Source organism: Phalacrocorax carbo, chromosome 4 (genome assembly GCF_963921805.1).
Source record: "Phalacrocorax carbo chromosome 4, bPhaCar2.1, whole genome shotgun sequence".
Classification (NCBI taxonomy): Eukaryota; Metazoa; Chordata; class Aves; order Suliformes; family Phalacrocoracidae; genus Phalacrocorax; species Phalacrocorax carbo.
The window spans coordinates 36,543,037-36,568,063 of record NC_087516.1 but is presented as its reverse complement, the minus strand read 5'-3'; the positions used below and the strand labels follow the sequence as shown (position 1 = coordinate 36,568,063).

At 44.9% G+C, this 25,027-nt stretch overlaps 1 protein-coding gene and 1 long non-coding RNA gene across 5 annotated transcripts in view; one reads left to right on the top strand and one right to left on the bottom strand.

Annotated features, from left to right (window-relative positions):
• Positions 1-5,005, bottom strand: part of ACSL1 (acyl-CoA synthetase long chain family member 1) — a 47,649-nt gene extending 42,644 nt beyond the window's left edge. For both annotated transcript variants that reach the window (XM_064449623.1, XM_064449624.1), the window contains exon 1: positions 4,931-5,005. The gene's annotated coding sequence lies outside the window, so the exon portion shown is untranslated. The remainder of the gene's footprint in view (positions 1-4,930) is intronic.
• A 14-nt stretch (positions 5,006-5,019) lies between these two features.
• On the top strand, positions 5,020-24,378 carry LOC135313060 (uncharacterized). Of its 3 annotated transcripts, XR_010372636.1 has the most exons (4): positions 5,020-5,480; positions 7,786-8,722; positions 18,977-21,831; positions 21,871-24,378. It is a non-coding gene; the product is annotated as an uncharacterized LOC135313060 (long non-coding RNA). The 3 variants fall into 3 exon arrangements; XR_010372637.1 differs by lacking the exons at positions 18,977-21,831; positions 21,871-24,378 and adding an exon at positions 11,430-11,897 and having other exon boundaries at positions 5,050-5,480; XR_010372638.1 differs by lacking the exons at positions 18,977-21,831; positions 21,871-24,378 and adding an exon at positions 9,429-9,443 and having other exon boundaries at positions 5,050-5,480.
• Positions 24,379-25,027: the final 649 nt, after the last annotated feature.

Sequence of the window (25,027 nt, the reverse complement as noted above, 5' to 3'; positions counted from 1 at the left end):
TGAGTGTAAACTTAGGCGTGGTTTTACTAATTGTTATTAAGTAACTGAATATAAACCCTGTAGTATTGTATGACGGTATGCATGTTAGGTAGAAGGATCCCCCGTGCATCCAGCGCTGCTTGCTTGTCTCTATTCAATAAATTGTAAACTTTAATTGAAATTCCGTTTAAGGCTAAATTAATTATAACAAGAGTAACTGACAGATTCACTTTCCTGCAACAGTAAAGAGGGAAGAACTAAAAACTGTTAGTGAGGAACCCATTCCGTGCACAGAGAGCAACCAGCAAGTCCTTAATATTCACTCATACACACACACACCCCTGGCCTCCAACCCCCTTCAGCCCCACAGTCTGACTCTGAGCAACCACAGGTCATCATGCGGTGGTGGTCAGGTTGCCTTTACTGGTTTACCTTCTGTTCCTGCATTTGGGACAAGGCAGGACCAGAGGGAAGCAGCCTACAAGCTGGATTCAGCCCCATCAGTTGGGCCATGGTGATTTCCTTCATAAGCTGCAACTGAAGTTAAGACTCTTGCTGCAACCTTTAAGAAGGACTACATCAGATATTGATGTGTCAATGCTCTGGCCCCATCTACGGGGAAAGTCACAGCCCTGTCCTCAGACCTTTGGCTGCAAATCCTCTTGCAATCAAACAAAGCAACACCTGGATTCCTGCCTCTTAATGATGTCCAACAAGTAATTGAGTGCACACCAATGAGGTCATTAGAGTTTACTCAAGTTCAGAAGCTGAACCACGTGACAAGAACCTGCTCAATGCCTTTTGTGCAGTTTCAGTCCTTCAGCAGCATTTGGCAACCCTCTATATTAAAAACCCCCTGATACTTCCCACTAAAACCTTTGAGACAGTGATCAATTTAAGTTTCCTTTGATCCATGCCTATACACAGACTCACTACACAGTCTTACCAGTTTCTCACAAAATCCCAGTATCCCAGGTTGGAAGGGACCTCAGGGATCATCTAGTCCAACCTCTCTAGGAAGAGCACAGTCTAGACAAGATGGCCCAGCACCCTGTCCAGCAGAATCTTAAAGGTGTCCAATGTTGCAGAGTCAGTCACCCATTGGAATAATCTCCCCAGGGAAGTGGTTGTTCTCACTGTGAAAAATTTCTTTCTCGTCCAATGGGAATCTACCCAAGAGCAACTTGTGTCCATTCCCCCTGGTCCCCTGCATGTGACTCCGTGTGAAAAGGGAGTCTCCATCTTCTTTGTAGCTGCCCCTTAAGTACTGGTACATGGTGATGAGATCCCCTCTAAGCCTCCTTTTCTCAAGGCTGAACAAACCCAGCTCTCCCAGCCTATCCTCGTATAGCAGGCTTCCCAGGCCTTCGATCACCTTTGGTGGCCCTTCTCTGGACCCCTTCCAGCCTGTCCACACACTTTTTGTATATCAGGGACCAGAACTGTACACAGTACTCTAGGTATGGAGTTCTGGTCCTCAAAGATCACAGAAGATGCTTACAAAAACCTGCGTTGCAGCCTAAATTACTATGCATTAGAATTGCATCCCTACAACCCTGATTTGCAAGTACATCCTGGCAATCCTCTGTTAATTTAACCTCAATCCAACTACACTTTAGATGCAAATCACCCTACAGAGGCAAACTGCTACAAACTAGCAGCCTCCTGGTGGCATTAACAACTTGAATAGAACATACCAACTTACTCATTCCACTCCTCCCAGGAAAAGGCTACTATTCACAAAGCCCAGTATGCAACATCAAGTTAACACATGCTTCAAGTGCTCATCTCAAATGCTGCAAGAATGGGTTTCTTACTCATACTTCTGTCACCTGAAGTCTAGTGGAAGACAGCCTGGGTCAGGCACACAAAGCCACCTTGCATCACACTAGGTAGTGTTTACATTCAGAAGGATGTTTCAGAAAACATCCCTTAACCCTATGAGACCAGACAGATCAGTATGTACTTACAAGAAGCAACTGGTTCACCAAGTGACCTCCCAACACCAGCATCACAAGAAAGATTATGACAAACCAAGCAACCCCTTGACCTCAGGTATTAAGGTAACCCTGCATTTCCTCTGAGTCAGTAGTAAGAGTAAACATTTTCTTCCAGTTTTCCTAGGAAACTAATCCATCCTCACCTGAGGATGCAGCGCAAGTTTTGGAAACAAGGCACATACAGTACAAAAGTAAAAAGCTTAAGAGTTCTGGGTTTAAGAATAGTAATTCATATAAAAAGCCTGCCAGAAACAGGACATCATGCACTTCTACTATAAGCTGTACATGGTCCAAGTACAAAACACATTTTTCCTCTAAATCTCTATAAAACTACGCAAGCTGTTTCCAGTCAGTTTTGGACAAACTACCAGTACTACTGAGACTCAAATCCTAACCAAAAAGAAGTACTTTACTATCATATTTTACTCTCTGTAGATGAATATCTCCCAACATGAAAGGCAGCAAGAGAGAGTGGAAGCCTTGTGTTACCAAGTGTCCTTGTTTCAGGAGTCAGGCAGGATCTGCAGAAACGCAAGCCCCCAGCCAGGGTTCAGCCTACTGCCTGTAAAGGTCAATGCTGTACAGCAGTGCTTCCCTGAGCCACACTGCATTATAAACTCCCACACAAAACCATTTAGCAATGAACAAGTCACCTCCTCTCCTATTTGTAAGGATTTCTGGGGAGTTACCACTCATTAGATTTAACATATTAAGATATTTTACATATATGAATTTGTAATTTAGCACAGCGGGGAAGTAGGATGCAGCAGACAGTCTATTCATTGGACTACCAGAAACCCAATTTATCAAGCAATGTAACACCTTGGGCCAGAATATCCCTCCCTCTCTGCTGAAAATTTGAAGAGCTTGGTGCTATTAGCCTTTTTGAGTGTACCCACGTCAATCAACTGTAGTACCAGGATTTAGACAAAAAAACCCAAAACACAATAACCTACTACTATCTTCTGTTGCTCACGTGAGTCAAAGTGGTGTTTTCCTGGAGGGTAAAGTGAGATAAGAAACTGCTTACTCTTCCCCACTGGGGATCAACACACCCAGGACAAAGAAGGTATAACCCACCTCTGTCTCCCCCCAAGAAATCCCATAAGGTATTAATTTCTAGGGGAGTGATGAGGTAGGGGAGAGTCAGCTACAGAGACTTCACTCAAGAAACAGGGGAGTCGCTTACCCAGATAAGTATTTTAAAGTTGTCTTTCCTTCCATTTTGAATTACCAGTTTTGTTCTTCTGTCAATACCAACCTTGTACTTGCCCTTGACGCAGAAGGTTACTTGGGGGTTTGCTTCTCAAGAACTAAAGACTTACTTCCAACCTCATGTTGGCTGATCTGTACTTGTAAAACAGCATCTACCAAATTTAAAAGCTGCCTTTTAAATTCATTATCATCATGCAGTCCTCAGAATTGGCTAAGGCCATTTGCTCAAGACCTTGAGCAGACTACACACAACAGCTACTTGTAATTACAAGCTTTAGATTTTCCCCATCAGCCATCCTCAGACATTTTCATATTCCAATACAAGCAAGCTAGATATCCTTGAACTTTAAGGAATCAGGCAGTAACAGTACGGTTCCATGAGGAACTTTCTATTTCAATTTTTTTTCATTATTAACACTGCTATCATTGCAAGAGGAGAAGCATTTTCCGGTAAACTCAATGCCTTCTTGCACTCAGAACTTCTTGATCCAAGAAATCTGATCTAAGACTCTTGAGCTGAAAAATCTCAGCTTGTGAGTTTGAGAACACGTTCCAAAGCAGAGATGGGCAAATACAAACACTCCCAAGCAGGTTCAGGGACTGCATGGTTCCCTGTAAAGCAACGTGGATAAAAAAAAAAATCGGCTAACACCACATGGAATAGAATAGCTCTGTGGTCCAGGTGCAGATAGAGAATCATGGGGTTTCGATAGCAGTTTCTTTAGCTGTCACTCTTTCCTATCACAGGACCTGACCATCACATCTCAGACTCTAACCCAAGCCAGGCATATGTTTAGATGGATTACTAGGTTCAAGAGGGTGTCTGTAATATCCCAGACAGCTCACAGACATGCCCTTTAGAAACTCAGGAGGCTACAAGCGTTGCCATTCCTGTTCAACAAGAACAAGAAACGTACACATCCTAAAACAAAAGCATCGTGTAACCAGGCTAAATCCCCGTGCTGTAGTACTGCAAGACCTACCTAACAACAGAAAGGAGGCCTGCAAAGTCAATGTCACTCAACCTTCCATTTTAGGCCAGTTTGCCTCACGCTACATTTCCATACGCACTCTCAGCTGCTTAAAAAAAAAAAAAAAAAAGCTGCTCCAAGTACACGCCGCATTCATGCCTGTAAGCACAACCTACTTGACGGCAAGGTCCAGCAACTAAACATTAAACCCACCGGGCCAGCCGGCAGCGCTGCGCTCCCCAGCCTGCCGCCTGCCCCCGGGGCTTTGCTCCTCCGGCAGCGGGGGCCGACCGGAGCGATCACCCCCGGCCCGACTTGTTTGTGCCGGGCCGTGCCGAAACAATGCCCGGGCAGCCGGAGCTGCCGCAGCGCTTGGGGGGGGAGGCCGGAGACAGCCGGCTACGCTTTCCTGAAGGCTTTTGTGCGCGGGGGAGCCCAGCCGGCTGCAGGGGACGCCGGCCCCATCGCGGGGCGGAGGGAAAAGCCCGCACCCCTCCGGGAGGCAGCCTGAGGGACCGGCGGCACCGGCACGCCGCCCCTCAGCGCCCGGCCCCGCAGGTGACAGCGGCCGCGCAGGCCGCCCCAGCCCCGCGGTGAAGGGCCGAGCGGCAGCGGCGGCTCCGGCAGGCCCCAGCGGCCGGGCAGGTTGCGGCCGGCGCGTCCCTGACTGACGGCCCCCCGCCCCGCGCCCGCCCGCCCCTCAGCACGGCAGCCCCGCGGCCTCGCCCCCGGGCGGCAGCGGCGGCACCCCCGAGCCCCGCTCACCTCCCGGCAGCAGCAGCGGCGGCGGCGGCAACAACCACGGCTGTGCGCGGCTCACCCGGCGCCGCCCTATTTAAGCCGAGGACGGCGGGAGCGGCGTGTGCGTGTGCCGAGACCGCCTCCTCCACCCGCCCTCCCGGCCGCGCCGCCCGGCGGGCAGTAGGGCCCCGCCCCGCCCTGCCGCTGCCCGCGGGGCCGCCGCTGCCCTCCCACGGCCCGGCCCGGCCCACCGCTCGCCTGAGGGGCCGCCGTGCCCGCCCCGCTGCCGGCAGGGCCGCGCCGCGCCGCGCCGCCGCCGTGGCACGGCTGGGGTGCCCGGGACTGCCGGTCCGGCGGCGCTACCGCAAGTCTACAGTCCTCCGGTGAGGGCGGGGGAAATGCTGTGCGTGCGGGCACAACCTACAAAACCACAGGCAAGCGAGAAGAGCGTCGGCACGGCAGGGCGTTACACCTTACAAATCCCAGACGACGGCTTGCGAGGGGAAGTTTTACCTACGGCATTGCAAAAGACATCTGCATCCGGTGTAAATGGGCTGAAAGGACGAATGTTTCAGTACGAAAGCATGGGGAGAGGGCGATGGCCTTGTTGCAATCCGGGGAGTCACCGGTTCGCCACCGCTAGGGTTTGGGGGGGGTGGGGGGCTGCGGGCTCGGGGGGCGGCCTGGCAAGGCGGCGGCGCCCGGGCCGCGTCAGGGGCCTCTCGCGGGTGTCGCCGCTGGTTTGGTTCGGCCGCGGTGCTCAGTCAGTCCGCCCGGCCGGGACATCACGAACCCGCACCTCGGAGTCCCGCTGCGGTGCGCGTTGCCGCAGCTCTGCCTGGGTCTCAGGAGTATAATTTGGGTTATTCTAAGTGGGGGGGGTGGGGTGGTTTGAGACTATACACGTTCACATATATATGTAAAATATTGTGTAAATTACTGGAGGTACTGACATTTTACGTAAACGCCAACCGCTGTTCCCTGATGCTTCAGCTTATACTGGAGTATGGCAGGCATAGGAGTTCCTGCAGAATAGCGTTTTTAATGAAGGAATGAGCCTATACCCACTTTTTTCGCACAAAGGAGGAGGGCGCTTGTGGAAACTGCTGATAGCCCCCCATGTGACCGCTCTTGGGTTCACATTGCAGAGGGGCTCAGAAATGCAAAATAAATTGCAGTCTCAGGAAAGGAAAAGGAAGGTGTAATCCAGGAGTGCATCTGATTGACTGCGGCTGATAATGGGCATGGAGTCGGTAGCACCACTGAAGCTAGAGCATAAAGCCCCAAAGCACAGGCAGCATGGACATCAGCGGCATTGCTGGTTTATTCCTGTTGCACCACACTTCATGCTCGCGTAGGCACAGCCAGACTCTGCCAAGTGATTTTTCGCGTTATGTCCGGGGTTTTGGATGAAGGAATCGAGTGATGTAGAAATACAGGCACTGGTGTCTTCATGTTTTGATCCAAATGCATCTAGCTTCCGTGTGCCAACCACCAAAACTCCTTATGATTTTATCTGCTATGCTAATTAAGCCTTCATTATCACACCTTCCTCCACATCTGGATTTCTAAAGGCCATAAACTACATGTTTTAGCCCTCTCAGAGAAACTACAGTGGACTTATTTTCTCGTCTCTCACTGGAAAGAGGGTTTCTAAAAAGTCTCTCCCTTGTACGTACCTTTTCATGAATCTTGTCATCGATATGAAATTGCAGAAGTCCCAGCTACGCAATACTTTAATAGGTATCTCACTAATGCCAGGTGTCACCTCTCTACTCCTGCTTGACACTCAGCAGATTATACAACCAGGGACTACATTAATCTCTGAAATTGTCTTTTTTCCAGCTGATTGGAAAGGAGAGGGACCCAGTCTCAACCAAAGTACTTAGAAAAACATACATATAAAACAGGAAAACAGGGAAGTAGGAGCTGTACATAAACAAAAGCTGCAATGGCAATATTGGAATGTCATACAGAGGGGAGCTAAGGAACCTGGCTCCTTGGGATCAGTGCTAGGACCCTTCAACAACTACATTTGCATTTTAAATTATATTTGAGATGTCACCAACTCTTTTTGTCGATGTACAGGGCATACAGGCTCTAAACCCATTTCACTAGGGAAATCTGCTCTCATTAAGTACATCAGATAAACCAAATAAGTAGATAAGGAGATCCAAAAGGAGATTCTGGCTTTCTTGTTTAAAGGGAATTCCCTGTATTCCAGTCTGTGCCCATCACCTCCTGTCCTTTCACTGGGCACTGTTGAGAAGAGTCTGACTCCATCTCCGTGCACACACCCCAAAATAGGTATTTATACACACCAAGAAGATCCCCCTACCCTCAAGCTTTCCCTCCTTGAGGCTGAACAATCCCAGCTTGCTCATCCTCCCTGCCTATGACAAAAGCGCCAGTCTCTTTACCATATTCATGGCCCTTCACTGGCCTATCTCCAGTATGTCCATGTCTCCCTTGTACTGGGGAGCCCAGACTGAACAGAGCTCTCCAGGTGGGGCCTCACCTGTGCTGAGCAGAGGGATGGGTCATCTCTGCATCATTTCCTGCACGTGGGTATGGACCACTGTTTAGCTTGGAGAAGGTGATCCTTGAAAAATGAACTAGTTTTCTTGGGCCCCTCTTCTCCCCAGAACGATTTTGTTAACAGGTCAATTATCCTGTAAATAGATTACCCAAAACAGAATTTCCATTTCAGCAACGTATGGATATTACAGAATTTTCACCACCAGCATTTGCTTTTCCCAGTAATATTGATGTTGAAGTACTGCTCTTATATACATGTATTGGCTATCATTGACAATGCAAATTAAACATCTGCCAGAAAAAAAATCACTTAGCTGTGTTCTCTTTATTTTGATTTACAGGGCATGCAAACCACTCCACTGAATCGGGTTATCCCAAGTGTACCATTTGAGAGCCATCCCAAGTGTATAATTTTAATACAAAACAGACTGCCTAGCCTTCTACCATACTGTCTCTGCATCTGCTAACACTTGCGTGGAATCTGAAGAGAAGAAAAACAAAGAAATGCTATGTAAATAAGCACTTCAAAATGTCTAGCATATGTTATGATTAAAAAACATGAGCTACCGGGTCCATGGAGCAGGCATAGTTACTTATGTCTTGTCAACCTTTTTCCTAGTGGGAAATGGAATAATGTTCGTTTTGCATTCATAACTGTTTCATACACTTAAGAAAGGGAATATAAATCCTGATAGGAAATGGCAGGGAGCAGGAAGGGGGAGTGGGGTCACTCCATAGTGGGAGTGAGCAAGGAGCCGAACGTGACTCCAGCAGAGGCAATGCTGTCCCCTGAGGAGCAGTCCCAGAGCACCTGTGTAGGTGACACCGACCGGTTCTGCTGACAGCCCCCCACAAACTGAGATAACACGTCAGGGCTGGGGTCCATGCAGAGACCCAGTGGGGAGCAGCAGGAGCCAGCACCAGGCCTGAAGACAAGGCTGGGACACATACTTAGGGCTCATCCACGAGGTAGGGCTGGAGACAAGCCACCTGCAATGTCCCCATCCAGTATTCCTGCCACACATTGAAAGATGGTGGTGACATGGGGACCTAAGTTCTTTGAGGTTATGTGACAGCTAGAGCTGGACAAAAAGGCACTGTGTGAAGAAGAGATTAGAATAAGATATTGTAGGCTTGCAACAAATGACTGGTTTGTTTAGGACCACTGAATCTGGTTATTTCTATGCCATTTTTTTCCAGAGCGATCTCACTATCCAGGTACATTTTCACCTGAAGAAACAACACATTGTATCAGGCACAACAGGAAATATCCCAAAGGTAAGAGCCTCCCAGAAGTAAGAAATTCTGTCCTAGGTCAGAGAGAAAAATATATTTGGGGGGATTCCTGAAGACCATAGTCATCTGTCTTCCTTACACACGAATTAATGCAAACTCAAGCATACTGATATAATGAATTTGCTGTACAGGCAGATGAAGGTCTGCACAGGGCCAGCCTAAACAGTGCTTCGGTCATACTTGTTATGTTACCTTAAATAGTTCTTCAACTCAGAAAGACAGAAGTAAGGAAGTCCTGAATGTAATGAGTTCCATGAAATATAGGTCTTCTAAATATTGAGATATCTAGCCAGAAAAATAAAGTGTTTATGAAATTCTCTGTATAAGAGCCCAGGAGAAAAACATTTGCAAAACAGAAAAAAAGACAAAATATATATACACAGACATGCACAAATATATGGAGAGAGGTTTAAAAAAAAAAAACAAAACTAGAAAGCCAACTTAAATAGCAAATATATGTTTTCAAACATGCAATTATTTTGTTGGGTTTTGAGGATTTTGTGGGGTTTTCACATTCAGAAAGGATTTTTCAGCTATGCCTACCATTCCTTCCACTTTCTGTTACTGTCTTTGTTTATGAACTATTTCTCCTCCTGCCCCATAATCCCTTGAAGGTAAATACGTAGCTTATGGTTTGGGATCTTCTGATGACCAGCAGCTGGTAGGAACTGACAAAGTCCCCTTTTAGTTCACACTCAGCACAGAGGAACTGCCTTTGCCACAGTGCAGGGGTGTCAGCTTGAACCCCAGAAGGCATGAAGAAGATAGAGAAGTCCTATGGAAATAGTATTCTGTCCAGGAAAAAGAAGACAACCTGGCTATAACTGATTCAGCTTGCTTGTGTCAGGCTAACAAAAATGTTATTCCTCAAGTGACAAGGCACCTATGTAATGACACAGGACTGGAAAAGCCAGCATAAAGTGACAGCAGATTAAACTGTGCTAAAGCCAGTTAATTTGCTACCAGTCCTTTTCTTTCTCTGAACTTTGGTTCACAGGCTGCATTTCCCCCCTTCCTCCTCCAACTTGTACATGTGCGCAAGTTTACTACTTCCTTCATCCAAACAATCAACATGAAGCTTTTCAACTTTGAGAGTTATTTAAGTAAAACCACAAACATAAGAAGGATGTTCTGCTGTTTGTTTCTGCCAGTGCGATAGGAACACGCCAACCGTGCCCATTTGTTCCCTTTTCCTCTTGTAAAATATTTTCCCCGATCACTGTTCCTCTGCATACCTATCCTCTGGAGGAGGGTCAAAGGCATCACAGAAAAAAGTTAAAAGTTTGCATTCTTTACTTCTAAAGTCTACTTGAGAATAGCTGCTGCAAAGTATAAAGCTACATTGCAGAAATATATAAACTGACAATAAAATTCCATTTGCTTAACTGAATAGTAAGTAAAATATTACATAGAGATAATCAGAGCAAGAAAGCTCAGAAGTTAAATATTTATTATGTGTAAACTCCAACTAAGAAACAATGTGTCTGACAAAAAATAAAACACCATCTCTTCAGCTGGAACGTATCCTGAGTACAATCTTTTCTGGATGACAGATGGTGTAAGTTGTTTTATTTGCTACAGTTTCCAGTTCACCAGCACACATTTAACACAGAACTGAACAGCAGAGCTCCAGGTAGTGCCAGACTAGAGTATATTGAACACTCCTCACCAGCAATGACCTCCAAGCGCACAGCATGTTCGCACATTCCTCACATACCCACACCTCCTCGCAGCTATTTCTAATGAGTATTGGTGCACAAGCACAAGTTCAGCCCTGGGAACAGGCCAGATGTCATGGCAAGGAACATCTGCTTTTAAAGGATATCTCAAGTTGAGCGTGCTCACCTCCCTGAATCTGCCAGCTAACCAGCATGCTGCACCTCTGCAGGGATTCATCCAGGCTCCTCCAACTCTATGTTAGTGCCTACAGGAGCCAGACATGGAACACAGAAGGAATTAATGAGGACCAAACCCTTTCTAAAAGCCAAGGAGCTTGTACATAGTGATTTTGATGCTCTGATTTTAAATTAGTGCCTAGCATTCAAAAAAGCCTCAACCAACCTTATTTCTTACAGAGCACGTCTGTGTACTGGAACATGTACATCAATTCTGTCATGTGCATTTTCATATAACACCTTGTTGTGATTTAACTCCAGTCAGCAACAAAGGACCACACAGCCACTTGCTCACTCCTCCCCAGTGGGATGGGGAGAGAATCAGAATCATGGGTTGAGGTGAAGACAGTTTAATAGGTAAAGCAAAATCTACATGCACAAGCAAAGCAAAACAAGGAATTCCTTCACTGCTTCCCAAGGGCAGGCAGGTGTTCAGCCAGCTCCAGGAAAGCAGGGCTCCATCACACGTAACGCTTACTTGGGAAGACAAATGCCAACACTTCAAATGTCCCCCGTTTCCTTCTTCTTCCCCCAGCTTTTATATGCTGAGCATGACATCATGTGGTATGGAATATCCCTTTGGTCATTTGGGGTCAGCTGTCCTGGCTGTGTCCCCTCCCAGCTTCTTGTCCACCCGGCAGAGCATGGGAAGCTGAAGAAGTCCTTGGCTAGTGTAAGCACTACTTAGCAACAACTAAAACATCTCCACATTATCAATGCTGTTCTTACCACAAATCCAAAACATCGCCCCATACTAGCTACTGTGAAGTTAATTTTCTCCTTCTCTATCCCAGCTGAAACCAGGACACACCTATGTCACAGTGTTTAAACCATGTGTGTAAACAAAGCTCTGGTTTTGAAAAGATGGCCCCACATCTCATCGGGCTGAGCCCACCAAGTGCCAAACAAGGTGAGCCTGCAGATGCCAGTCCCAGATGACGGGAGAGCAGGCCTTGGAGGTTATCAGCTGCCTAGCTTCAAGAGAGGGAGAAAATTCACAGAAGCCACCCATGTAAGCCGCTGAGCATAAAAAGATGCTGAAACACAGGCTTCTGGAAAAACCTTATGATTCCTGTGCATGGCAAGGCCTGCTCCAGTGCTTGGCTCCTGTGGGAAAGGGGGACTAAGTACACGAGCTCAGGTTGGCAGCCAGAGTAACTCAGGGGTTAGTTAATTCTCCTTCTTGGCTACAAAACTGAGGTTGCACACACCTCCACGCTTTGCTGCAAGGCTGTGTTTAGGCAGGGCGAGAGCTAGAGCCAACACACAGGTTAGCGCTGTGGGGAAGGCAAGCCCTGGGAATATTTTTAATAAAGGGCTTGTAGGACGTGGATAAGATCAGTGTGGCCAACATATACCCCATTAAAATGTTCCACAACAAGGTACGTCAGTAAACTACATCTTCGTTTGGGATAAAAGCCAATCCAGGGATTAGAAGAAAAACTTGTCAAGGCCCTTCATCATAAATCACCTGTGTTGTCTCTGGAAATGGGTGGAAACAATGGTGTGATTCACTGAGTTGTGCTGCACAAGAAAACAAAAAGGTCTGACTTGTGAATAACAAGCCTTCCTATGCAAACTCCCAGTTATAGGAAACAGACCTGAAAGGCAGGCTAAATATGCCTCTTCTTGGTAAAATGGTGTTAATAAGTGGAAAATAAGGATTGTTTGGCCATGTCTATGTAATCAGGAACCGCCATAATTCAAATTACATCTTGAACATATATCCAATTGTCTACACAAAATAGCTACAAGGGTATTGGCACCGTTTCCCGCTGGTAAGCACTGGCTAGCATACACTCTGCCGTAGTGCGTGGACCCAAGCAAGCTTTAGAGCTGGGACACTGAATCGTTCTTGGAAATTAAGTTCCCCTATCCCATTCCTGAACACCATGAGCCAGTCAAGCCATCACGTCCTACCTGGTGCTTCCCCAGCCCATCCTGCTGCCATGCTTATGACACCTGCCACCCCAACTACCCACCTCAGAGACCTCACTTTGTCATACCCCTGATCTTCCCTGGCTCCAGCCATGGCCTGCCATCAGTGCCACCCTCGATCGCACCACGCAGCACCTGCTGGTGTAGAGGGACCCCTGGTACGGGATGCAGGAGCCTCTGCCCCACACACGAGCACATTTGTCTTTGCAAGCTGTCCTCCCCTCAGCAGCATTCAAGCTCCTCCCCAGAGATACATGCAAGGCTGCTTGAGGTTGCTTCCTTTCTCCTACCCTACACAAGACAGGAGGTTGCACATCAGTGGTCACTATTGAGGAGTCACTCAATGAGGAGATGATGTGAACCTCTTGTCTTGTGGGAGGGGCTCATGAACGTCTAGCGATATTTTAATGGTTTAAGTTTATTCTCTATATTATTTTCTTATATTTTAAGATGCAAACCACTTGGAGTCAGCTACATCCAACACAGTTTAAATCACCTGGTAGGCATTTATCTTTGAAAAAATATGTTTTATTATAGATCCTAGTAGTTAAATCCCTATTTCTCATACAGATATGGGCCTGGCGGAATATTTGAGTACTACTTCATATAACAAATTGCATAATGTTATTCAACATTAAACCTTATTTTTATGTAATATTTGTGGACATCTACATATCTGATATACTTTACAAATCTGATTTTCTGAAACCTCTGTCTAGAAATACCTAGCAGCAACAAACTTTTCCAGAGACAAAGAAACCTAAATTACTCTATCTGAGAAATAAGCACATTAAGTTCCTTCCATATATTTTCTGCTACAGAACAGATCCTATTTCAAGGTTTTTAAACTCTGCGTGATGACACAAATTTTATATGACTGTGTCTCATATGTATTTCTGAGGCTTTAATTAAGACACTTTCAAAAAAAGACTCTTTTAATCACTACCATAAATTCAGAATTTACAGAGTACATGGAGACCCTAAAATGAAGTACAACAAGTTACAGAACACACAGTCGGGTTTCCACTTTAAGATATCAGTTAAGGAAACAGGATTAGAGCCTCTAGAACAGGCTAGTGAGTCCCAGACGCCCCCAAACAACCTAGTACAATCACTGTTTCTCAGTGGCTAGGACCTGTTCTCAAGAAGACCATATAGCACCTTCAAAAACAAGTGACCAGCCTGAATTTTGATATATAGGCAAAACACCCCAGCGATTGGGTCACTATTTAGATAATGACTTTTTTCTTCCACAAGGCAAAAACAGCATGGCAGCATATATATATTCTCCCTGGCTGAAGAGAGTTAGGAGTTAAGAAATTGATAGATCAATACCATAGGTGAAAAGAGCAACGATTTTAAGTTCAGACTTAAATTTCAATGTTAAATAAAAATTATTTAAGTTGATTAAGTCAAACTTAAGTTTAGATTAGCTAAACTAAAAGCAATTATTTTACTTCAGATCTATAGACAGATTACAATTTCTATTTGATCCCCCATTCATTATTTGTATTTTGCAGTTAGTTAACATTATAAAGATGTTTGAAGAGAAGTCATACAACTGATCGATTTGAAAGAGCAATTTTAATCCATGCCTCCTGCAACAGCAGCCAGCGCTACTGCCTGGAGTATCTGGCCATGGTAACAGCAGCGCTGGATGCAGACACCGCCGGGGCCGCACTTGCAAGGCTGGCGGGCAGGGGCTCTTGGCAGCGGTGGTGACAGTGTGTGAAGCCCAGGGTTCCTGTGCCACTTGCAAGCATTTTGTGTACTCTAAACCAGATAGCTGGGGTGCTTCGCTGCCCTTCTGGGCTCTGTTTGCTTCTCTCTGGGGAGGTCAGCGTTTGCTCTTGCTGGCTGGCACAGACTGCTTTTGTGTAAAAAGGGCAACAGGTGGCAATGCTCGCCCCAAGGTCATGGTGGAGTCCTGCCTCCCAGCTACCAGGGCATGTGGGTGGCCAGGGAATGAAAACTGCGTTTGCATTCCCATCTCACCTGCGTGGCGGCAGGTACCGCTGCAGTTACACATGCGGTTGCCATTATATGAGGATTTATCTGACAGAACTTCAAAAACCACGCATTTAGGGCAGATATGTTTTTAAACCTATATTTGCCTGAAGTGACCGTGGAGAGTGAGGGCCCAGGGGTATTAGTGTGGAGCGCTGAGTACATTTAAAAAAAAAAGGCAAGATTAAAATAGACCTGCAGCTGAAATTACTAAGGGTTGAAACATATGATTTGGCACAAATCATTGAGGAATGCAGCAGATATCAGTTTGGTGTGACTGAGTTAATGACAAGCTGAAAATTATCTAGGAAGCCCAGACAAGGGAGTTTTTGCTTACTCATTTTTGTGTTTAGGTTACTAACTGCACACCTATGTTATAATTAATTTAGCCTTAAACAGAATTTCAATTAAAGTTTACAATTTATTGAATAGAGACAAGCAAGCAGCGCTGGATGCACGGGGGATCCTTCCACCTAACATGCATACCGTCATACAATACTACAGGGTTTATATTCAGTTACTTAATTAATAACAATTAGTAAAACCACGCCTAAGTTTACACTCATTGGTCAGTGATAAGCATCCCACTTGCCGTTGGTCAGCCGTAGTTAAATCAGCCACGCTTGCCATGTAGATTAGCATGCATGCTCTTTACAGGTGGGTGGAGGGGGGCAAGTCTTTTTGGTCCAAGAAGTTCCCTGTTATCACTACTGGCTGATTTGTGGCCTTCCCTTATCTTGGCGCTCTCCTTTATAGCAGGATGTTTCCACTGTTAGCAACGAATCGCCAATCAACATTCCAACCATTAAGACAGTTAGGAAGTCAATTGAACGGCCCTCGGTTACACAAGCAAAAACAGTTCCATATTGACACGAATCAGATGAACACATTTTACACCTACAAGGTTAAATCTGGGTGCTGCTCTTTTCACTAAGCCCACAGTGTCTTAGAGTAAAGCCACAAACTTCACAATTGTTTAGCAAATCTCAAATGTAGCAAAAAGTTCAGCATCCTATACTTGCCTCTCAGGTTTTTGACATTAAAAAAAAATTTGCAAACATGCAGGTTGCGTATGCACTTCCACATTACAAGAGTGCAAACGCAAACTTCCCTCTGTGCTCTTCGACTAACTCACATTAACAGGCAATATGAAGCAGAGGTAACCTTTGGATAGCAATTCAGGGATTAGCTGGTAACAAATTTAGAAAATTCAGAAATTTAAAATTAGCTGTTAAAAAAATAAAGGAAAAAAAAAAAGCCAAGAGCTAGTAACCTTCCCAGAAAGTGGGATAATATTTTTCCCCTCGTGGCAACAGCTTTATCCTCTGTAATGGCACAGCTCGTCTCTGCCTTCAGCTGGGGTATGTCCTCCTCGGCCAGGGCTGCAGGGCACCCTGCAGGTGAGCACGCATGATCCCCATGTTCTGTACCCTCTTAGGAAAGAAAGCAACGTTACACCAGGTGCATCCTGTAGCAAGTCCCTCTTACTGTGCACAGGCTCATCTTCAACCATCAGTAGTAACTACTGAAGCTGAAAGATGTCTTTTAGCTTCATAAAAATATAAGGTGATTCATTTTCCTTCAGTACACTCCCTATTCCCTTTTTTCTGTTCAAAGGCTTGAAGAATGCAACTTCCACTTGACTGTTATCTACCCCACTAAGCACAGAAAAAAAAAAAACCTTTCAAAGCCCAGGCTATAAACCCTGGAGCAACCACAGCCACAGACTATGCTGAGTTATCAGAGCTCTTGCTTTCACGGGGATGATAGGGCCTTTATCACCTTCCCGGAAAGCGGTGGAGGGCATGGCTTTGCCCCATGCAGGAGTTTTCCCTTCCGTAAGGTGGTCTGAGCTTGCCACAAAAACGTGTCAGCGTCCAGCAACGTCATGCAGTTGTTCAGAACACAAAGTAAGAGCTACAGCTTCCTAAACTTCAGGAAAATCTACCCAACTAAAGCATGGTGACAGATGTTTCCTGAAATTTTTTATTGCCTGCTGTAGCATAGGATGAACCACGAAGGCATTTCTTACCGGTTAATGTGATAAGAATTGTGAAATGGAAATACAAAGGGCAGGGAGCAGGGGAATGCAGAGATCGTCTTCAGCCTTTTCAACCAGTCCAAACAGGCCATATAGAGTAATGGTCTCCTCCTTATCACTATAGTAACTAATAGGCCAGCACTCAATTTTGAACAGTCCTTTAGAATGATTATGTATGCACATGAACACTGGGGCCAGCTAATAGCCTCATCCAACATCCTCTGGAGTTGGTGAAAATCTTTCTCCTAGTTTCAGTAGAATCTAGATAAGGATATGAATAATTCATAGCAGGTGCAGCGTACTGCCTGGAAGATCTATTGCTGCTTAGTGAGTTTTTATCTACAGTAAGATGGTACTGCTTTTCCACACTCGTATCCATCCTTGGTATGATCCGATTTTAAACGCACCTATAACTTAAGAATATTTATGTCTTAAAATGCAAGCTCTCCAGCAAGTAAAAAATTCCCTTCAGCATCCATAAAGAATTCCTACAGAGTTTTACGGTCCCCAAGCAAATGGGTTTGACCAAAGTGTCTCTGACAATTTAAAAACTTCAAGTATCCAAACTCTTCATGATACTGAAAAACTTCTTAAGAAAGAATCATTACTGAGCTTTTCCACTGACAGAGCATGTGGCGTGTTGGCAGAGCAGCAGCACCCTCCTGCCAGGCAGGGACTTCTCTGTAGGACACGCAAATATGAAAGGGCCTCCTCACTAAATTGCAATTGTGTAGCACCTCTGGTTAGAAAAAGGGCAGTCTAAATCTTGGGAAGCAGAACTCTAGATATACCTTTTGGTGGGAGGGTCTTGTTTTTTACTCATTTGAGACCAAAACTGTAAAAGTAATTAGTTAATTATCCTTAGGAAATAAAACCATTTTAAAAATTCAACGTGAAAGGTCAAAAATACTGTTTCAGATTTATAGGAAGCTACTCATATTGTTCAAATAACACTCCAATTTTAAGATTTATCTAACTATTTTTGTGCATTGTAGTTCTTTACAGATGACCCCCAGTCCAACAGAAATAAGTTAACTTTTGGTGCTGAGGGACTTTCAGGTTAGTCTGACTCAGCCCTACTTCCACTGAAATCCAGGACAAGATTCCCCTGGCTTTCTGCATGGTGAAGTCTGGTAAAAAGAAGGCCATCTCCAGTTTCCTTAATCTTTCCTCTTTGAACCAACAACTCCAAATCCAGACCTAAATCCCTAATTAAAAATAACAACAACAACAAAAAAGAGTTCATTCTTCTCTCTCAGACACCCTTGCTCAGCTCAGTGTACACTTGCCCTTCTTTCAGTAAGTTTCTGGCACAAAAGTGTTCCAGCTTTTCAGTTAGGGAAAGTGTGGGTTGCTTTTTTGTTTTATAAAACCTTGTATTAGGATCCTTTTTTTTTTTTTTTTTTCAAAGTGGGAAAAGGGCCAAGAGTGAGAAGACACGGTCAGTGGGGAGAACCAGGGGGGATTTGCAGCCCTGTTAAATTCCCCTTTTTTCCCCCGTGAGACACATTTCTGTCCTACTTCCTTCTGTGTGGAAAAACTGATTCTTTTCCAAAGCAAGCAAACAAATGGATTTTATTTCAGTCCTTCAGGTCATAGAAAAGCATTTGCTCAGGATAGATTAGTCAAGATTAGTAATTCTCTTTCCTGTTTGCAAGTATTAGAAATAAGTCTAGAAATCTTTGCTGTGTTTCAGGATGGTTGTGAAACATTCATTTTCAACATGATGCTATCTTGCAGACTTTCATTTTCCTTTATCTGTGTTACTCATATGCAGTTTGTGTGCATACATTTAAAGTAGACTTATTTAGAAAACTACATGTATTTAATAATATTAGACTTCCTACAAATTTTACAAGCGACACAAATACTTGTATTGAGTGGAAAGAATAAAAAATGTCCAGCCAATATCCAGGTTTGTCAAGGGACTGACAAAGTGGGGAATATTATTGTTTATATGTATAGCACATGAAAGTAAACAGTGCGAATGAAATTTGGAAAGGTTATGGAGAGATGTTTAATTGAAAGATCTTTGCACAACTGAGAAGCATGCAATCAGTATCTTACCTTGACTGAATGGGCTTCGAAATAAGTACAGGATGTAGTCACTACACACCTTATCAGTATTGTAACATCATAACTAAAGCACCAGGCATCTAATGGTATATCCATCCTATATTTCATCAGGCTACTTGTTGTGATAATATCCAGAGTGCTTTCAAGGTAAAGTCAACAGCGACAGCAAAATCTTTGGATTGTGGATAGGAAGAAGATATTGTCAGGGTAAACCCATTACTTGATGAAAATTTGTTTTAATATCTTACTCATTACTTCCTAACTTGATTTTTGTTCCAGGGAGAGTCTGTGCCGTGACAGTCTGCATGCCGTTGTCACACCACAACCGCATTTTCCAGGAGGAGCCCTCTCCTTTGCTACACTGCTACCCCAGCACAGCTATTCCACATCTCCCACGCCAGGACAACAGGCCAGTCTTCGCATTGACATTTATTCTATAGCATTAGAAATTATCAGCCTTACACAGGCTGCATATCACATTGGTAAACTGAGGACCAAATTGAAAGATGCAGTGTTTAAAACAACTTTTATCCAAGGCTTCTGTAGGGGACTATGGTATGTAACCAGGAATAGGGTTGAGCTGACACATGTACTGCTGAGTAATCCAAATCCGAGACTGAATAAAAAGAGCTAGCCAGCAAGGAGTTCTGAGGCCAACATCACTGGGTTACTTAAAACCATTCATATATTGTGCTTCTCTCTGCAGCAGGGTCCCTCAGAGAGCTACTATCACATCTGGACTGGGAATCACTCCCAATTTGGCCCTCAGGAGCGTGGCTGTGAGCCAGGAGAGATAAATCAGAAATTAAAACCTTCAGGAGCAGCTGCTGGGTTAAGCAAGGTCATAAGGAAAGAAAACCAAGGACCTTTCTGCAAGCTAGAAGAAAATCATCATTCTTGTGACAAAGCTTCCATCCTGTGCCTTGGGTGCAAAACCCTGACCAAGCAAAACCTTTCAGAGCCTCACGATTCAGTTTACCCAGGCCCTGCAGGCAGCTCACATGCATCCTCACATGGTGCAGCAAAATAAAGGAAGCATAGGTATAAACTGAGTAAAAAACACCCAAATGAATAAGTGCTCCAAAGACATCTCTGCACTAGTGCTCTCAATGGTACAAGATGATTAGATAACTGGCAAGATTAGCCCAGAGTTGACTTTCTACTTAAATAGATATATGAGTCCAGATGGCCTTGAATAGCTGTTTATCCAGCGTCACTGCATAGAACAAGCATGACCTGAGAAGCACAAGGAATGCAGCTCCCTCTCTGCAGTCACTAGGAGCTGGAGAGGCTCAGTCTTCAGTGGCCATTTATCTCCTTGCTGCAGCAGAACACAGTACGGGGCAGCTCTTCAGACAGTCCCTGTGCCCCAGGCCAATTATTCTCCTCCAATACTGGAGATCCAAGACCCTGCACAGCAGGTTGCGCAGAACAGAACTGCAAGGGAACAGCAACAGATGAGCAATGAGCAAAGACTTGCTTTTGCTTCAAGATCCAAGCCAGCACCACTACACAACCATAGAGGGCTCTTCGTTATCATTTGTGGCCATTAGAAGATGGGAAGTTGGTTAGTGCCATCCCTACCATCCTGCAGGAAGGGAAAAGCAGAGGTGTCTCCAACTCCAGGGAATTCTTCCAAGTTGTCTGTCCTCTGCATATCCCACACCTTGCAGTGCCTTCAGCCATAGTCAGATGCCAAATACTGTATGTCAGTGCAGTTGACTGCTCGCCAGTTCCTTCAATAAAGCATGCAGTTTTCTCCTAAAAAAACTTGCGAATATTTTTATGAGAATGCAGGCTAAACTTGTCCTTTAAATTTTAAGTTCTAGAAGAAATTAGGATCACTAATTGTTCTTTCCAGCAATCTTCTCTTCTACACGATGAGTTGAGCCCAAAGCGAAGATCAGTCACCCCCAGGCCTCTGAAGACATATGTAACCACACCGACCCTTTGCAGTAACAGGCTACTTTTCCCTAATCCCCCACCCAGCTTCACTTACACAGCAACTTAATTTTTGAAACCTCATATACGCACAAACATGGCATGCTGCTTGCACCGATCACCTGCTGAAAGACCAAGTGTCTCAGTGTTATTTTGCTGGAAATGCTGTAATGTTAGCTCATCTGAATATTTATATTTTGCTGTCTTATGTTCCTCACATCTGTTTGTGGAAGGATACAATCAGCACATCCAAACCCAGCATCAACTTCCATATACAATGCAAAGCTCAACAATCCCTGGACTCACAAGGTTTGCTGGCAAGATTCCTTATTCCTTTTCTACTCCCCTACCAGTTATACTACCATTTTCTAGGAAATGTACTTCCATTTTCATTAGGAAATAACTAGTGCAAAGCATCTACAGATAGGTGATTTGTGACTTCTGAGTATAATATTAAATATCTGTATCTCAAACACCCAGAATCTTTTACCATCAAAGAACTTTACAAGCATCAGTAATAAACCCCCCGTGGGACAGGAGTGGGTACTATACTGCTAGGTTAGACCTGAAGGCAGGTGGCCCCAGGTGCCCTTTGGCTGATAGAAAGGGCTGTTCTGACAGTATTACATTTTAGCAAGCCATCAATGATCTTCACAATTATTTAGAACCTCCTTTCTATGGTAGGTCCTAATGGGTTAAAAAGCAAGCCTGGGTTTTATTATGAAGGCTTTATAACTTTATATAAAACAAACCAAAAATCTCAAGCACACAGAAGGAAGAGCACTCGGGGCTTGGGTGAGATGAACAAGAGAAAAACCAATGTCAATTTTCAGCTGATTGTGGTATTTCAACAGTGGTGGGGCACTTTATCGCTATCGCTCGGGGGAGACAGCACTGCAAAACCATAAAAACCTAGAGGGAATACCCTCAAGGAGATAAAGGAGCAATGTTTTAAGAGCTGTGGCATGGTACGTCACACACAATTGGCCAGAGCACAAGAAGAGAGGAGAGCTCGAGAGTGAAGACGGTTGTAACTACATCTCCAAGCAAGCCCTTAGTCTCCATAGGTAGCAACCACAACTCTGATCTACCCTTTTACATCAGTCTGTACACAGCAGTCCATCTCTTACCTCCTGACTAGTCCAGCTAGCAGGAAAAACTCCATGACTACCCAAACAAAATGTTAGCTATATGTTAGGAATATATATATATATATATATATATATAGTTAGGAATATGTTGAAAGAAGATATTCAAGTAGCTCCTGCTTCCCTGGATTAGCTTTATCAGCTTATTCAGCGTGGATTGCTAATGCTTCATTTGTGTGGTTACCCACTCACATCCACACCACACAGGCACGGTGTTTACAGACAGCCCTGCTGGCAACCTGCAAGTAATTTAAAGATGATGGTTGGAAATTATTTTCCATTTTTAACTGTAACTGTCTGGTAATTATGTACCTCTCGCTTCCTTTCTCCTTAACACAGGTGCACATAGTGCTAGCAACTTCGTCAGAGATTTAGCCCCAACTCTAATCCCACCATGTCCAAAGGCAGCTGTCTCACGTTTCTGCACTACTGATCGCAGCCATCAAACCCAGACCATCTTCCACATAAATTCAATAAGAGTGGTAAAAGTCTACCGAACCCTTGGCACTTGCCCTCTCTTCTGGGTAAAAAATCTACTTTGGGGTCAGTTAAAGAATTTTATATGTTAATAAGTTGGGAAGGGGAAAAGTGTTGAGAGTTAATTTGTTTCCAGGCAGGCTGTTCCTCCCCTGTCCTGGCTGGAGATAGGAACTTCGCGCTGAAAGGTTTGTTTACAGGGCTGACACCTCTTCAGAAAGGATGGAGCAGTGGAGTTCTGAATTCACCACCTCTCTCTGTAGTGGTGTTTGATAGCTTTGCCACTTTACAGCCATGCTGCTGGTATGCACTTCACACCAGAGAAGTCTGGTACAGCGAGAGCTTGAGCCACTCATTCATCCATGCTCCCTGTGAAAGTCCAAAAAAAAAAGTATTTGTTCAGGTTTTTACATGCACTGGCATGCTTGTTCAGGAAGTGTCAAAGAAGCAAGGAGCCCTGAGCTGTCCCCTGTGGTACAAAGATATCCTAACACCACAGCTGCCTTTAAGGAAGAGCTCCTTTTGCTTCAGAGAGCTCTTGTGGTACAAGCTGGAAGTCTGAGGTCTGACTGGATTAAGTTTTGCTACAGCAATCCTGAGACCAAACTGCCCTGACTAGGCTTCAAGCACTCAGATAAACTCAACTAATTACATGAGTGTGGTGGGAAGGGAGAAAGCTTTCCGTGCCACCAGAGAAGAACAAACAGAATAAGAAGCAAAAGACATCTATGCACTGCAGTAAGGTTCAGAAAAGTTTGGATGCACCTGAAAAATAAGTGCACAGACTCTGTATTTTAAAGTATTTATTGCAGTTTTGAAATGGGAACAGACAGAAATAACACTTGAGGGCAGAAGTCAGGAATTTTCGATGTGGGGCAGTACCTGACCCTTGCGCAAAACTAGACTATAAACCTTTTTGTCCCCTGCTCCAAGCAGCAGCCTGAACATACAAAGGGGAGAATAAACACCCAAGAAAAAGATCCCTAATTCCCCTCCTGCTTCAGATCAGAATTAGAACAGGAAACTTCAGGGAGCAAGGACAACATCAATTTGACACAGGTTAGCAGCAGCAGCTCTGGCCTCCTCTTCGCAGGGACGGTCACACCCCAGTCAAAGCCCTGAGGACACTGTGCAGAGAATCCACAACATGAGCACTAGCATGACACTCCTTCCAGCATGCTCCCTGAGCCCAGCTCTTCTTTGTGCTATGGCTTACAAAGTCAGAGCCTTACATTCTGGGAGGTTACACCTCCCCCTCCACCCTTTTCAGAGAGATAGAAGGACAGGCTGTGGTCCATACCGTCCTGCATCAAGGCAAGCTCTGATCTGCACAGAGGTGCAAGCCAGGAGTAACTCTGGGACTAACCCCTGGAGACAGATGTGCAGCAGCAGCTGCCAGGAAAAGCCACCTGCTTCGAACTGTACAATGCAATGGATCATCAGCCTCTTACGCATGTGATGCAGTAAGAAAGAAGAGGAAGTCCTGACCCATCTGGTGCCCGCACAAGTTTCTAGTATGTTAAGAAACTTCCTGGGGGCTGCGTGGCCAACCAAGTGCGGTCAATGGGAGCCTGCAAATCCTAATGACTTAAAACTGAAAAGAGACTGTTTTCCGCCACAATTTTGCTCTTGCGCACATCAGTTCTCTGATGACCCCTTCCTACACCAAGCACCACGCAGAGGGAAACTGAGAGTATACCAACTACATCAGCCAGCGGCTACGCAGCAAAAGCTCTGGCACAGAGTCCTTGCAGGGCTTGCATGGGCAATGGAGGACTAGAAACAAGTACTTGTGAGGACACCGTTCTCCTGTCTCTTCATCAAATACTCTCTGGGTTTTTACTTCTCAGGTAACATTTCATGTTGGACCAAAGCTGTACAGTATATTAAATTCCTTCTGCAGGGATTTTGTCTGATCTGGTTTTGCTGCCAGGGTAGTTTTAAGAAGGCATACAGTCTGCATACAATGCAAAGTGGAGTCATTCAGATACACTCTGTTCCCTTCAGAGCCAAGAGGAATGAGAGCAAGAGTATAGGAGCTTAAAAGCTTCCACTCTGGCAGAAAGAAAATTTCTCACAGTGCAGGTACTGCCTGCAGGTACAGCTATCTTTCCAGCATCTCCTCTGAGTCTTAGACGGGAGCTGGTGGGGCTATAAACAAACCCTGGACAACTTTACAGGGCCGCCCAGAGTGCAGGCTGGAGTGTGACTGAGGGGAGAGAGGTTGATATAACTGAGACAGACTTTCAATAACTCCCTTTGACGTTGAATATATCTTATTTCCAATCATTAAAGAAAACAGCAATTTCCTGTTTTCCTATAGAAAAGGGGACAATCATCTCCTAGTGCTCTGGTCAACATCTTTTTCTCTTTCACAACCACATTTCCTAATTTCCTTTCAGATCTCAGCTACCGTAGAACCAACCACAAGACACTTACATCTTTGATTACATCAAAAGCATGTCTCCTTTAACAATGCAGATCTTCCCTCATATTTCACTGTGTTATCATCACTAGTAGAAAAGTCACAGTTTCAGATTTACCCTGCTGAGGTCAACGTTTCTGCTGACACATACCCAGACCAAACCCGGACTGTTCCCAACTAAGTCACAGTGATGCTGACTCTTTAGGTTTCTGAAACTGCCCTGGGATTTAGCCTGCAATGGCACTGCCCAGCCATCTCAAATCTGAGTAGTGTTATCTCCATTTCACAGATTGAGAAAGGAGGGCAAAGAGAAATGCACTGATTTGCCCACACAGAAAA